Raw genomic sequence first — 15,487 nt, 5'->3', positions numbered from 1 at the left:
CCTTGAAGTTGATTGGTCCACACCCGAGACAGCTTTCCTTAGAGCCTAGTCTCACATGGTGTTGGACCAGATGACGCCAAAAGGCGCACAACTCAAAGACAATGCACCATCAGAGTATGAGAGCTCGGGGTAAGCATTACACCATTGGAACCTCATTTTCCAGTAAAAAGGAAAGCTGTCTCGGGTGTGGACCAATCAACTTCAGAGTTATGTTGTTTTTTTGCATTATGACTGCAGGTATTGTGGTCTATGCAAACATGACTCCTTGTAAAAAAAGGTGTCAGTTTTGTTGCCAGATAAAAGGGTAAAAAACCAATTATAATAGTCGGCATGTTTGTTGAACTTCTTTCGCACCGTAGCTGGTGCTAAATTCATCATAGGAGGTGCTAAAGTCATCATAGACGGTGGCTTTCCAGTCGGATCGACCGCGTCTGGGTGCAACAAACTCGACAAGCAGACAATGTGCGCCTCCTCCCCATATCTGTCCCTCCACATACACGTTTCTTTACACATCCCATCGACCATGCGGGATTCTGAGTGCATAATTTCAGCGCACAAGAAGGCACTTGGACCAGTTTCGAACATTCAGAGTCCCGTCAGCAGAGTCAGGCGTTGATGGCATTAACGCTGGTACACGACCTGATGATTGCAGGCAACAAACCCTTTCTGTTCGATATGGGTCCGAGTTCGACGCAAAACTAGAATAACCCCCCCCCCCCCCATCCAACCGCCCTCTCTTAGCCGCCCTCTCTCCCCACCACCGCCCTCCGTAGACTCTCGCCGGCTACGTTCCTGGAGTTCCTAAGGGAACCTACGCAGGCACCTTTCCTCAGCTGGAGTCGCCACTGTTTATAGCCGTGTCAAACGCGTTTACAATAACGATGAATATCGATGTGAGTGTTCCCCAGCTCAAGTATGTTTTCGCTGTGGAATGCCCTGCCAGGTTTGTTTAGCCCTGTACAGCGTTCGCTGTCTATAAGGCGAGTTTGTCAAAGTTTGGGGGGTGGGGTGCTGCGAAGATGGGTGAGGGATGTGAATAATGCGGGGTGAGGGTGGTGGTTGTATGCTCAACTGTCACCTGCCTTTTATCGAAAAAGACATGAGCAACTGTGACGATGCGAATTCGTGTATTTGTTTGTTTTACGTGTCTCCCCTCCAAACTTGTAGCCTAATTGCCGCTACTAGCAACTGTTCGCCCGCAACCAACACCGCAGGTAAAGTGGAGTACAGCCAAGGATGTTCATTGATGGGAAGGGGACGAGGAAGGGCACTTGGAAAGAGAAAGAGAAACACATGGGGGACAAGGATGCGAAAGGAGAGGATGAATGCGCGAGGAATGCGTTAGGAAAGATGAGGATGGGGAACAGTGGCGCAGCCAGGATTCATACTCCTAGGTTTTTTTTTCGGTAAAGTCACGTAGGTAAAAAATACAATTAAAATGAATAATAATAAAAAAAAATATTTTACTTTTATTAATTTAAATTTTATTTTTTACCTACGTGACTTTACCGAAAAAAAACCTCAGAGTATGAAATAAAATTAATAATAATAATAAATATTTTACTTTTATTAATTTTAATTTTATTTTTTACCTACGTGACTTTACCGAAAAAAACCTAAGAGTATGAAATACAATTTAAATGAATAATAATAAATAAATATTTTACTTTTATTAATTTTAATTTTATTTTTTACCTACGTGACTTTACCGAAAAAAACCTAAGAGTATGAATCCTTGCAGTCACGAAAGCTTCAAATCTAGAATTAGGAGCCAGGATTATCAGGTAGGAGGGGGGGCAACCCCTCCAGCAATAAAAAATGATAAAGGAGTTGTTAGTCAGTAAGGAGTTGTTAGTAAGTAAGGAGTTGTTAGTAAGTGAGGCGTTGTTAGTCAGTAAGGAGTTGTTAGCAAGTAAGGAGTTGTCCCTTGCTTTCTATTCGACGCGTGTGCGGCGATGGCGCAGCCATCGATCGAGGGTCGAATTCGAACCGCGTTGTGTGATCGGCATCGCGCTCGCTGAAGGTGTTGATGCCTTCAGGGAAGTCGTGTGGACTGTATGCGCAGCTGCGCACAATTCTGTGAGTCACTTATAACTGCTTTGCGGTTACTTATTGTCAGTTATGGACTCAGACTATTGTCCTATCATCTCATAGAGTCCCTGGTACGTAATAATAATATGCTGCACAGTGGCAATGGGGGTCGCAAAATGCCGATTTATTACTAATAAACCCCAATGATCCGATCGAAATTAGGGATTTCGATCGGATCATTGGGGGGCACGTGCCAACCCCCCCCCACCCCCCCCCTCCCCCCACTGGCTCCACCAGTGTGATGGGGAGGACGGGGGCTACACGAGGCCCTCGATCGCATTGCCCGGAGGAGCAGCGTCTGTTTTCACAGGGGGCGGGGAGAGGGGAGGGATTCAGCGTGGAGGGTGGCCGCACAGAAGTCGCGTGGTGTACGGGAGGCTTGAGCTGACTTGAGAGAGATGTAGATGAAGGGGGGAGGGATCGCTCTTCTCAATTCTCATCATTTCCACCCGCTGGCTCCCCCTCGCTCTGATGTGTTGTTGCGGATCGGACGAGAAGAAATGCGGGAATCTCACATCCCGACCGCTTTGTCGCGGAGCCAGACTGGTGACACGCGTGCACGCGTACGTACAACTGCAGACATCCCCCCGTGTCGCTTCAAGAGACTGTTGGGGCTGGCGCTGTTAGCGAGCACCTACGAAGGGCTGCTTCGGAACACGAAGTGGTGGGTGGTCAACACCCCGCCCGGCCGCCTTAGTTTCCCCAGTGGCGATATCTACACGTCGCACCAGGTACTAATTTGAGGCTGAGTCGACCTTGACACGCGCGCACTCAAACCCACGCGCGTGTACGCTCCAGTGCATGCACGTGCACGCACTACGCAGACACCCCCCGGGCACACGTGCACACCCGTCTGGAGCTGGGGCCACGACGTCAAAATTCGCACTCGGGAGAGAGACAAACGGTAGCGAGTAAAGACTGAGAGAGTTATCTTCTTGGTTCTTTCGGTAAAGTCACGTAGAAGGGAAGTAATAAAATTATAAAAATCAAACATAATAAAATAATTATCACGCTGTCTCCCCGACAGACCTGGTCTTCACCTGAGGACGGCTGCTTGCGTTGTGGCCGAAAACGTCGTGAGAATTATTTTATTATGTTTTATTTTTATTATTTTATTACTTCCCTTCTACGTGACTTTACCGAAAGAACCAAGAAGATGAATCTCTGCAGTCACGAAAGCTTTAAATCGAAACGGAGAGAGTTATAGAGATACAGAGAGAGCACGATAGAGCGACGTCGCGTGCTCTCACGGGGAGCGCTTCGTCCCCTCTCCGACATTCTCATTCGCGAATTCCAGCGTCTCCCCCCCCCCCCTGTCCCCCGCCCTCCTGGACCTCCAGTAGCAGCGGTTATCACAGAACCCTTCTTTTCCGCACGCCTTTGATCCACGCATGGTGGTGGGGGCCTTATCTGCTCATTTCCTATGCGGTCGCAGACAGAGCAGCAAATCTCACACTCAACGCAGAGTGGGTGGCGCGGCATGCGGTGGTCCGTGTACAGCAGCGTGGTGTGGTGTGGCGTGGTGTGGCGTGGTGTGGTGTGGAGTGGTGTGGCCTGGTGTGGCGTGGTGTGATGTGGTGTGGCCTGGTGTGGTGTGGCGTGGCGTGGCGTGGTGTGGCGTGGTGTGGCGTGGTGTGGCCTGGTGTGGCCTGGTGTGGTGTGGCGTGGTGTGGCGTGGCGTGGTGTGGCGTGGTATGGCGTGGTGTGGCGTGTGGAACAGCGCGACGTAGCGTGGTGCGGTGTGTCGTGGTAGAGCTTGCGGGGTCGGCGCGGGGGTTACGGGAAACGGGAGAGCCACGGCCCCTGGGTGTTGATTTGGGGTCAAGTGCAGGTCTCGGTGCCGGGGTAGGACCCCAATTAGACACAAGCAGACCCCCACTTGAGCCCCACCTTGCCGCATTCTCCGCTCCGTTCTTGGGTTGTTTCCATTGTTTGTTGTAGTGACTACTGGCGTGCATAACGAAGCATCTGTGTTGATGATTAAGGCGCAATTCCACAACGGGCGTGTTTCATCTCTGTGTAAACATTTAGTAAATACGTCACATGCCCTTTCTCCGCTTCTTTGATGTCCACAAGCTAATTCCATCTCATCTACAAAGGATCTTTCCTGTTCCATTCTGCGAAGAACAGAGTCAAATCCTCCGAGTGTGAATCCTGGGATGTATAAAATATATCGTTTGAATAACATTCAGGCACTAAATGTAAAATTCTGATCTAGCTGTGGTTTTCCCACCTGATGATGATTGCTTGTGTTGCAATCGAAACGTCGTGATTTATTTTATTTTATACCTATACGTGACTTTTCCGAAAGAACAAAAGAGTATGTACAATTCTGGTTCATCAACTTTTACTGTTTCTTCGCAATCATGTGTGTTACATATTTCTTTCCCCTCTTCTTCCACGTGTCTCTCGCGGCTTGGAGATAACCTTTAAATACGATCAAGTACTGTATAACAGAAACAAAAGTGCGCGTGTCTTCACGAAAAAAAGTTTGTAAAGTTCACGAAGAAGAGTTTGCAGACACGCAACCGGACAGACGCTTCGGGGCAGGATTGTGTACAGGGCACGAATATTGAAGGCACACCCAGGATGGGAATTATAGATTAAAGGGGCGAGTGACCGCAAGGTTGCGATTGCTTTTTTTGTGGGGGGGGGGAGAAACGAAACTCGATCGTGAAAGAAACACAACAGATATTCTCTCACCGAATCATTCGCTCGCACGTAAAGGCCGAGGTGCCCGACACGCCTAAAGAACTAAAGAAGAGCGTTAATTTTCGATTTAAAGCTTTCGTGACTGCAGGGATTCATCTTCTTGGTTCTTTCGGTAAAGTCACCTGAGGACGGCTGCTTGCGTTGTGGCCGAAACGTCGTGAGAACTATTTTATTATGTTTTGTTTTTATTATTTTATTATTTCCATTCTACGTGACTTTACCGAAAGAGCGTTAAAGGTCCGTCCCACCAAGTTTTCTGGCAATTACCCTTGCCACTCATCTCCGTCCTGGTTCCCTCCAGGGTTGCGATTTCCGCATGGAAAATGCGGAAGGAGGGTTCAAATTTTCCCGCATTTTTGCTAAAGTCAACCGCAAACGGTGGAAAGACTACTCCTATGACCGCGCGCTTTTAACAACACGTTAATGCGTTCTATTGGAAAGGATACATGCAAGGCCCAGCATCACGTAGGGCTTTGAGTTACTGATTGGAATGAATATATGATTTCCGCATTTCCGCACAAGAACCACATACTTTATTCAAATGCGGAGCCGTGATTACGAGCACATGTACATGATGTATCCTTTCCAATAGAACGCATTAACGTGTTGTTAAAAGCGCGCGGTCATAGGAGTAGTCTTTCCACCGTTTGCGGTTGACTTTAGCAAAAATGCGGGAAAATTTGAACCCTCCTTCCGCATTTTCCATGCGGAAATCGCAACCCTGGTTCCCTCGCTTCACGCCCACCCCTCCTTCACTCCCCTATTAAACCAAAACATGCAGCTTTGCTTGCACCTGCACCTAACTTCCTACGGCGCTTCTTGCTCCCATACACGTACACGTGTCTATTTTTAGTTTTTCAATTTCCGTATGTTTACGCACTGTTGGACTCAAACAACGCAGCTTGACTTTCACCTGCCCCTAAACTTCCGTTGTTTGTCGCTGCTGTGCTCACGCGCCACCGATTTCCCTCGTTACATAGCCGGGCAACTGGCTACACGGGAATCATCCTTGCAACCAATCGAGCGAACTTAAACGCAACGATGCATCACACTGCGGTCGTGCATTGCCTGCCGCGGCGTCCTGCGTGCGCGTTGTGCTGCGAAGAAGGACCATTGCCCGCAACGTCGCCTATTGTGTCACCGTGGATTTTGTCCACGGGCAGTGCTGTCGACGGGTGTGTCGGACGTCGTAGTGCTCGCGCAGTGGAGACCACGACACGGCTCGGGCCGTGCAGGCAACGTCGCCACGCTTTGCGGTCAAACGAATTAAGAGCCTACTCTCGTGTCAAGGCTATGAAATTCTTAGCCTGCTCGTTTAACGCAGCGTTCGACGACACCGGCGGCAAACGGTGGTTGTATAACGCCGCAAACTTTCGTGTCGACAACGTTGTAATCTGCTTCGTGCGCTCGCACCGCGTTGTATTACCCCAGGGTCAGCCACCTCGACTTGAAAGCGGCCACACACACAACCCCCCTACACCGTCTCGCATCTCTCTTCCCAAATCTCGCCTCCTACTGCCCCTTCGATCCCCGCTCCAAACTCATCTCCAGCTTCATCCAGCGAGCGTCTGGAGACTGACATTGGGGGGGGCGCTTGCACCCCCCCCCCCTCACACCCAGTTCCCCCAACTCCCACCTCGTCAAAGTGCCCCCCCTGCCCCCCCCCACTACCCACCGCCACCCCCCACCACCCCCTCCCACTCCCTCCCGCCAGCCGCGTTGCCCCGATGGAGAGTTATGGGATGGAGCGATCCCTGCCGGAGATGGAGGAGGAAGGCATCTCGGGGGAGGAGATGGACTGGAGGGGAAGGAGCAGATGTGCTGGAGGAGAAGATGGGTTGGAGGGAAAGGAGATGATGGGTGGAGTAGATGAGCGGTGGGAGAACGAGATGATGGCTGGAGGAGATGGACTGGAGCAGATGTGCTGGAGGAGATGGGTGGGAGGGTAAGGAGATGATGGGCTGGAGGAGGGAGGGAGGGGCGCGGGGATGGCGACAAGAGGAGTCGTTCTCTCGCGACACCCGAGCGCAGAGAAAGACGCGCAGGGTCCGCGCGCCTCGGAGGATGTTTTTATTGACGCGGGAGCGATAACAAATGAGCCCATTTTGCAACTTTTAGTCGCTGAGCCTCTTGATGTAAGCGAGGGAGCCGGGCTGTGTGTGCGCGCGTCCTTGCCAGGTGTGCGTGTACACACACACGTGTACACGCACACACACACACACGTGTACACACACACACGTGTACACGCACACACACACACGTGTATGTGTGTACACGTGTACACACACACACGTGTACACACACACACGCGTGTACGCACACACACACGCTTGTACACACACACGCGTGTACGCACACACACACGCGTGTACACACACACGTGTACGCACACACGCGTGTACTCACTTTAAGATGTTTTCTTGTTCATGTTTTTTGTTTGTTGCGGTTGCACCCGATTCAAGAGCCGAATGGCTCACAGGGCTATACCAAATAAATAAAACTAAAACACGCGTGTACGCACGCACAAAGATAAAGATCCCCCATATAGCCTTAACAGACTGTAGGGACAAGTGTTGTTAGCGAGCACCTATGAAGGCCGGAACGGTACACAAGGGGGTGGGTGGCCAGCACCACGCCCGACCGCCTTTGTCTCCCTAGCGGCGATGTTTACACACCGCACCAGGTTCTCATTTGAGGCTGAGTCGACCACACACACACATGTACACACACACACACGCGTGTACGCACACACACACGCGTGTATGTACACACACACACGTGTACACACACACGCGTGTACGCACACACACACACGCGTGTGTATGTACACACACGTGTACACACACACGCGTGTACGCACACACACACACAGACACGCGCGTGTACGCACACACACAGACACGCGAGTGTACGCACACACACACACACGCTTAGGCACAAACTTCCACTGGGATTTTTGCACACAGCGTTGGTATACGGTGCTTTTTCTGGAAGATTTTTGCTGTTTTTTCCTGGATTTTCTGTTTGCGTATAGTCACTTTAAGATGTTTTCTTGTTCATGTTTTTTGTTTGTTGCGGTTGCACCCGATTCAAGAGCCGAATGGCTCACAGGGCTATACCTAATAAATAAAACTAAAACACACGCGTGTTCGCACACACGCACACAAAGATAAAGATCCCCCATATAGCCTTAACAGACTGTAGGGGCAAGTGCTATTAGCGAGCACCTATGAAGGCCGCAACGGTACACGAGGGGGTGGGTGGCCAGCACCACGCCCGCCGGCCTTTGTCTCCCTAGTGGCAATGTTTACACACCGCACCAGGTACTCATTTGAGGCTGAGTCGACCTAGGGGAGACCCAGGACCGGTTCAGATAATCGTCACCGGTGTTGGCCGTGAGCGGGAATCGAACTCGGGTCGCCGGGTTCATAGCGCAGCGCGCTAACCGCTACTCTACCGCTCCACACGCATGGACGCACACACACACGCGCATGTACGCACACACACACACACATGCTTAGGCACACACACGCACACGCACTGGGGTCCAGCAACGACAACGCGGTTGACAGCGATCTCTCCGCAACGAACCTGACCGCGTGGACTCCATCCCCAGGGCTCAACATCGGTGACAAATGATATTTGAACCGCAATGGCCACAGTGGTGAAGCGTGGGCGAACCACAACCCATGACATAATGAGGTCGAAATCCAGCAGCGAATTCATGAAGTACGGTGAATTTATATTATCTCACACACATATCTGCACAAAGACAAAGACTACCCCCCCCCCCCGTATAGCCTTAGCAGACTGTTGGGGCAAGTCGCTTCGAGCGAGCACCTATGAAGGCCGGCACGGCACATGAACGGGTGGTGGGTGGCCAGCACCACGCCCGACCGCCTTTGTCTCTCCAGTACTGATGATTGTCTATATACTTACACGTGGATCATATTCGCTGCACGTCTGTTGCAAAGCCCTCGAGTTAACATGGAGGGGGGTGGGGGTCGTTGATATTTCGTGCACGTTAAGTATGGTGGTGGGGGGTGGTGTGGGGTGATTTTAACGAAAGAGACTTTTTTTTTCTCTCTCGCCCCGCGGGCAACACCGTTGCAGTGAACACCGGGACACCTTCTTCGCTGTTCAAATCTCTCACAATCGCAATGGGCCCCCCACGTGAACGCGTTCTGACCTGAGGCCCGACGATTCCGTTGACCTCTCACCGTGGTGACGTCAGCGGGTAATCGTGTGTCCGTGATTGCCGTACTGGGTGCGCAAGCACTGATAATTATAATCTCGCCGCTGCGCACAAGGGTCATTGCCCGAAACGTCGCCTCTTTAATACGTGCCTATTCCTCGTGTTTGTTGGTGGTGTTATCGACCAATCGTTTGAGTTTGTTGAATACCCAGTGCGGTGCGTAAATATCGCCACGAGGGAGACAAAGGCGGCCGGGCGTGGTACTGGCCACCCACCCCTTTAGTGTGCCGTTCTCGTCTTCACATGTGCTCGTTAATAGCACTCGTCCCAACTGCCTGTTAAAGACGATACGTGTGTGGGGGGAGGGGAGGGGTGGACGCTTTTGTCTGTGTTGCTTTTTGGAGGGGCTAACCTCGCACGGGATAACCTCGGCCTGAGAGTTCCCCAATGTCCCCTCGTGAAGACGCGCAGGGAGGACACTCCGGGTCACCCCTCCCGCACGACCCGCCCCCACCACCGCCCTCGGCTCCCTGGCCTTGGCAGCATCGCCTGCAGTCGCACGAGAGCCTGGGAGGGAGAGGGGGAGGGGGGCGGAGAAAATGAAAATGAGCGAGGGGAGAGAACACCGCCACCCGCGCTCGATCCGTTCCCGACGCTGGCATCGTCGCCCAGTGTCGGAGCCAAGCCGCGGGTCAAGGGAGTTTGTTGTGTGCTTCGTTCCGAGCCCGTCGCCTCTGGCTGACCCCAGTATCACAGCCCACCCCAGCCGCCTCCTAAATCCCTCCTGCTCGTCTGAATTCCTCCTCCTCTGAACCCCCGTCCCCATGTGCCTCGCTCCAAGAGCCCCGCTGCCTCCAGCCCCCTCCGTGCGTCTCACGGTGTCCTGACATCACAACTCGGTCGTGCGTGTGCACGGCTGCCGATGGACACACATCGTGGTTAGAAGCGATGATGGCCAGATGGACGGGAATTATGGAGAAGCGGCCACACCACGCCTTCGAGCGCCGTGCGTGTCTTTATAGGTGCTCGCTAACAGCACTTGCCCCAGCAGCATGTTTAATGCTATACGGGAGGGTGTTGGTATTTGCTATGTGTCTATAGCTATGTGTGTGTGTGTGTACAAGGGGAAGCGATGGTGTGGCGGTTAGCGCGCTGCGAGATGAATCCAGCAACCCGAGTTCGATTCCCGTTCACAGCCAACACCGGTGGCGAATATCTTATCTGAACTGGTTCTGGGCCCTCTCCTAGGTCGACTCAGCCTTCTAAAATTAGTACCTGGGGCCGGTATGGCAACATCAGCATTCGGGAGCTAAAGGGCATGGTTGTTGTCCACCCACGCTCCCATCGTGTGCCGCGTGGTCTTTCGCGGGTTCTCGCCAATAGCACTTGCCGCAACAGCCTGTCAAGGCTATCCGGGGGCACCTTTGTCTTTGTCAATTGCGTGCACCTCGTGAGCCGTTACCAACGTCCTGCTCCGTGCAAGCCTCGCGCACCTGCGCGGGAAGGAATGCGGAGGCGACGGAGAGAGAAATCCATCTCGGCGCGCGAGGATTCTCAACGTTGGGTTCGCTCGAGCCGAGCAACGCGGCGGCGGCTCGCGGCCGTTTGACCGACAAAGAATTTCTCGGTCGGCGAGATTGACCCGAGAGAGAATTTCTCGGGTCAATCTCGTTACACAACAGTAAACAACAACAACAACAACAAAAATACGCTATTATATGCTCGGTTCTTTCGTTAAAGTCACGTAGATTAAAAAATATTTAATAAATTAAATTAAAAATAAAATAAACTACGACGTTTCGATCGCAACGCAAGCGGTTTTCATCTCTCCGCCTGATGAAGACCGCTTGCGTCGACATAGAAACGTCCTGGGATTTTTGCTTTTATTTTTAATTTTATCTATTTTTTATTTTATTTCTATTTTTTTATCGACGTGACTTTACCTGAAAAAAAACAAGAATATTAATTCCTGCAGGCACGAACGTTTTAAGTAAAAATACACCATCGTTTGGGTTTAGTTTATCCATGAAAAGCTTCCACTGAGTTATACAAATGTATTTGTTGTTGTTGATTAGGGCCATGCACTAAAATGTATTGTTGACAATATCACTTTGTGATGGTTGTTGTTGTTGTTGTTTTAATTTTGGGAGGGAACCGGAGCACGGAGAATGGGACCCAACTTTGCGAATCTCTCGCGCAGCTTGCTAAGCAGAGCGCGTTATCTCCACACAATCAGCCCAACCTGGGGCCCTGTGAGCTTGTCGTGTACGGCACGACAAGCTGACACGTGCAGCGCGTTGGAGTAAACTGCAGGGGTGGGGAACCTTTTTTTCTGCCACGGGCCATTTGGATATTTATAACATCATTCGCGGGCCATACAAAATCATCAACTTTAAAACTAGCCTGATATATTTGGTCAAACATTTAATTAACTCACCCCTAATGCGATGGGCTGGAACTGCTTCTCTTTGGCGAGGCGTGTGATGTTAGCTGGTATTGATGATGTTGCTGCTACTCGCAACTGCTTTTCCAGGTTTGCTCCGAGATTTATTGAATTTCGAGTCCCGCCTGCGGTTGCCTTGGCAGGGCCACCAAATGATTTCGCGGGCCTCACACGGCCCGCGGGCCGAACGTTCCCCACCCCTGGAGAAAAAGGTTGATGGATCACGCAGAGGTTTCACGTAGAACCCACAAACCCGCGGGGCTACGAGGTGGCGGCCAGGAGATGGTGATGCAGAACACGGATTATTGAGTCCATCTGTGCGAAGCTTTGAGTGCGTGACCTTGCTCGTGTGGCGAATGAGGTTCATCCGGGTTCCCCGGTCCCTTCACACGCGCGGAGCGACGCTCTCTTTACTCAAATCGGAAATCCGCCAAACATCCCAACGCTGCACGACCCTGCTGACAACGAGTCGAGACTCAGCGAGGACATCACCGTGTCACGCAAACTCCTGGTCGGGCATGTCCGACTCGGCCACTCAACCCTCTGAGATCGATTAATTCACTCGCACTGTTCGCAACCCGTGGGGATGTCGCCGGTTCGATCTCTCGGCGTGGCAGATGAAAAGGTTGGGCAGGTTCATCCAATCAATCCGCCTCTGACAATCCAGTCGTAAGTTTTGCGGTTTTTTCCACCTCTTTGAAGACGTTTGCCCAGCGTGGAAGAGCAGGCCAACGTGCCCCTCGATAAGAGGGGCTCAGCGAGAACTCCCACGTAACGGGAGGTCCTTCCACCAGCAGTGACGTGAATACGAACTTGCAGGGCTGTAGCTTTGACTCGTCATCATCATCATTATTATTATTGTAATTATCACACCACAACTAATTGGTTGTCGCTCATCTTAGCAGCAGCAACAAATGATCAGGCACATCCCCTGGCACGAGGACACGCGGTCATTGCCAGCAGCTGGGAGAGCCGGTGGAGTCACATATTCCGTCCGCGCTCCTCTACCAGTTTCAAAAAGAGCATTGAACGAGGCCAAATATCATCTAAGCCCCCCCCCCACCCCTACAAAAAAACACAAAACGTCAGTGTAATACAGCAGCGGAGCAGAGCTCTTAATTTCCGGCAGTGACAGTCTCGCCTTTGATAAACTCGGCTCGGATAGGGGGGCCTGACGCCGGCCTCTCTTGGGTGAGTGCGCAGGCAACAACAGGCAGCAGCAGCAGCAGCAATAGTAGCCGACTCCGTGTGGGCTTAGCCGTTTATTTTCTCGGGATTTTCGAAGGATTTTGCTGTTTTCGTGACCGATGGGGGAGAAGTGGGGGGGGGGAGGTCAACGCGTTCCAAAGCTGCCACTGTGCACGCGTTCGCACGCTCTGTGCGTACCTCTGTTTTCGCTGTTAACCCCACGGGTTCGCCAGTCCTGTTCTTGGGGCGGGGGGTCGCACCGTCACAGGCGCCAGGGGCAATTGATATCTCGAAGAGAAGGGATTGACTGTCTGCTAGGTGAACTCGGCCTCAAGCTCAGCATGTGGCGCGGTGACGGCATGCATGTGCGTTTGTGTGTGTTCCCTTTTGTCTTGTGCGTGGAGCGGTGGTGTAGCGGTAAGCGCGCTGCGCTATGAACCCGACGACCCGGGGTTTGATTCCCGCTCACGGCCAACACCGGTGACGATTATCTGAACCGGTCCTGGGCCTCCCCTAGGTCAACTCAGCCTCAAATGAGTACCTGGTGCGGTGTGTAAACATCGCCACTGGGGAGACAAAGGCGGTCGGGCGTGGTGCTGGCCTTCATAGGTGCTCGCTAACAGCACTTGCCCCTACAGTCTGTTAAGGCTATACGGGGTATCTTTGTCTTTGCTCCCTTTTGTCTTGTGCGTGCAAAGGTAGTGCAGTGGCGGTTAGCGCGCTGCTGCGCTACAAAACCGGCGACCCGAGTTCGACTCCCGCTCACGGCCACCAAACGCCGGTGACGATTATCTGATGGTGGTCGTCAATCCCCCTTCGGTCGACTCAGCCTCGACCCGAGCACCCCGGGTCGAGGCTGTCCACCCATCCTTTCGTGCGCCGTGCTGGTCTTCATAGGTGCTCGCTAATAGCACTTGCTCCCAGAACGTCTCTTAAGGCTATACGGGGGTACGGGGGGGTCTTTGTCTTTGTGTGTGTCTCCACGGGACGCTGGAGTCGCGTCTGCCGCGAGAAGGGGAGATGCTGTCGCTACACGCACAGTGGCCAGTCCCACCGCTTTCACTCCGAGTGTCACTGGAATGTTTCCTAGATTCTGCCAGCAAAGTTGTTTTTTCTTCTTCTTCTTCTTGTGGTTGCTCTGTGAGGACATGCATTTGTGCGACTGCAAAGCACGTGTGCGTCTTCAGGTGCGACGAATATACACACACACCGATACATGTGTAGTGAGTTCAACTGAGTCGCAGACGTGTACGTGGAGGCAACACATTTATTGAACTCCAACACACGGGGTCACTTCCCCTTAACAGACTAACAACTTGTGGTGGTGACCACCAGGCTAACTACACTAATTACTACTACGAACCGGGACCACAGCTCGGGTCCAGGTCCACGTGTTGGAGACTCGGAGAACGTAGACGAAGATTCTTCAGGATGAACAACAACAACAACGCCGGCCCCTCGGGGGAACCGGCTTAGATCCTGTGCGGCGTGGCCGGCTCCACCCTTGGCCACGCCCACCTTCCAGAATCCTCGAGCAGGATCTGGATGCTAACCACGTGACCACCCCTAGCCCCCACTTGGACGGTCCCTTTGTAGACTTAACCGGTCACGTGTCCTCCCGGGTCAACCAGAGTGCCATGGCCTTTAGTAACCTCATTCTACGGCCGGCACTCACACACCCTGTCCTGTAGGGGCTTGCACTGCACGCCAAGCGTGGTGCCCTTTAGCGCTGTCAATCAGCGCTCACCGGGCCCCTCTAGGGCCTGTATTATACCCACACCCTCGTGGTGTCCGCCATGTCGCAACACCGCACGCCGCGCCTCTCCAGGGCCGGCAATGCACAGTGACATCCCACGATGACACTACACACACGAGCGGGGGCGCAACGCATCGGCACCACGCTATGAAATAATGAGTTCCATGCGGTTAACATCAGTGGCGAGTGATTTCTTAACCCGTCCTTGCCCCCAACTCCCACACCCAACCCCCCGACCCCCACACACAGTTCACCAACGGACACTGACCAGCGTGGTGAAGTATGGTCAAACAATTAACCACGACCCACACGGCGTGGCAATACGTCCAACAGTGGGTTGATTAAAGGGGACTTGTAAATTACGTGAATCATTGTCATCCACAGAGCCCAACCATTCTGGGCTTTCGGCGGATGATGCCGATTATTATTTACCCAGGAAACGCTTCGTTGAATCTCAAGACTCGTTTCCATTCAAAGAGGCTCCTGTATTGAAATGCTCGGGCAATGGGCATTGATGAGCGTGCGTGCGGCTTCACATCGTGGTGTGGGGGTACACGGAGACAATATTCGGATGAGTAACAACTCAGAGATCGACTTTGGTGGTTTCCGCACCTCCGACTGGAGAAATTCAAAGTTGCGTTCGATCCACATTGCAGCTGAGTGGACTAAATCTGTCCGTGGACCGCACACGCCCATTGGCCGCATTGCCATGTTCCGCTGGCACCTCGCCGCTCACGTGGTCTTCAAACACCTGAGATGCGCCGCGGGTCTCCAATACAAGCACTGGGATAATGATTGCTCGAGCCTGCTCAGCTTTTCCGAGACCCTTAAAAGTGCAGTAGCTATTTACGTCTAAATTTGAAGCTTTCGTGACTGCAAGGATTCATACTCTTAGTTCTTTCGGTAAGCTATTTACGTCTTAGGAAAATAAAATCGCGCTCCTCACTCCAATAATGAAGAAAAACATTTAATCCTTCTCGTTCATTGCGTCCTAAATCAATACATTTAGAAGAACTTTAGAACGTGTAAATATTTGCTCTGGTTTTTTGTTTTGAGTGGGATGTTTGCTAAAGGAGGTGGTATGATTTTGAATCGATCCATT

The 15,487-nt window shown here is 52.1% G+C and overlaps 1 protein-coding gene across 2 annotated transcripts in view; it reads right to left on the bottom strand.

Moving 5' to 3' along the window:
* The window catches only part of LOC133347093 (opsin-5-like), a 36,641-nt gene extending 26,196 nt beyond the window's left edge, over window positions 1–10,445 (bottom strand). For both annotated transcript variants that reach the window (XM_061559046.1, XM_061559047.1), the window contains exons 1-2: window positions 10,274–10,445; window positions 9,411–9,565 (exon numbers count right to left, since the gene is read on the bottom strand). The gene's annotated coding sequence lies outside the window, so the exon portion shown is untranslated. The remainder of the gene's footprint in view (window positions 1–9,410; window positions 9,566–10,273) is intronic.
* Between the last annotated feature and the right edge of the window lie 5,042 nt (window positions 10,446–15,487).

The sequence above is a fragment of the Lethenteron reissneri genome, chromosome 25 (genome assembly GCF_015708825.2).
Source record: "Lethenteron reissneri isolate LAM-NWPU_2019-01 chromosome 25, ASM1570882v1, whole genome shotgun sequence".
Classification (NCBI taxonomy): Eukaryota; Metazoa; Chordata; class Hyperoartia; order Petromyzontiformes; family Petromyzontidae; genus Lethenteron; species Lethenteron reissneri.
This window is presented reverse-complemented; position numbering and strand designations above follow the sequence as displayed.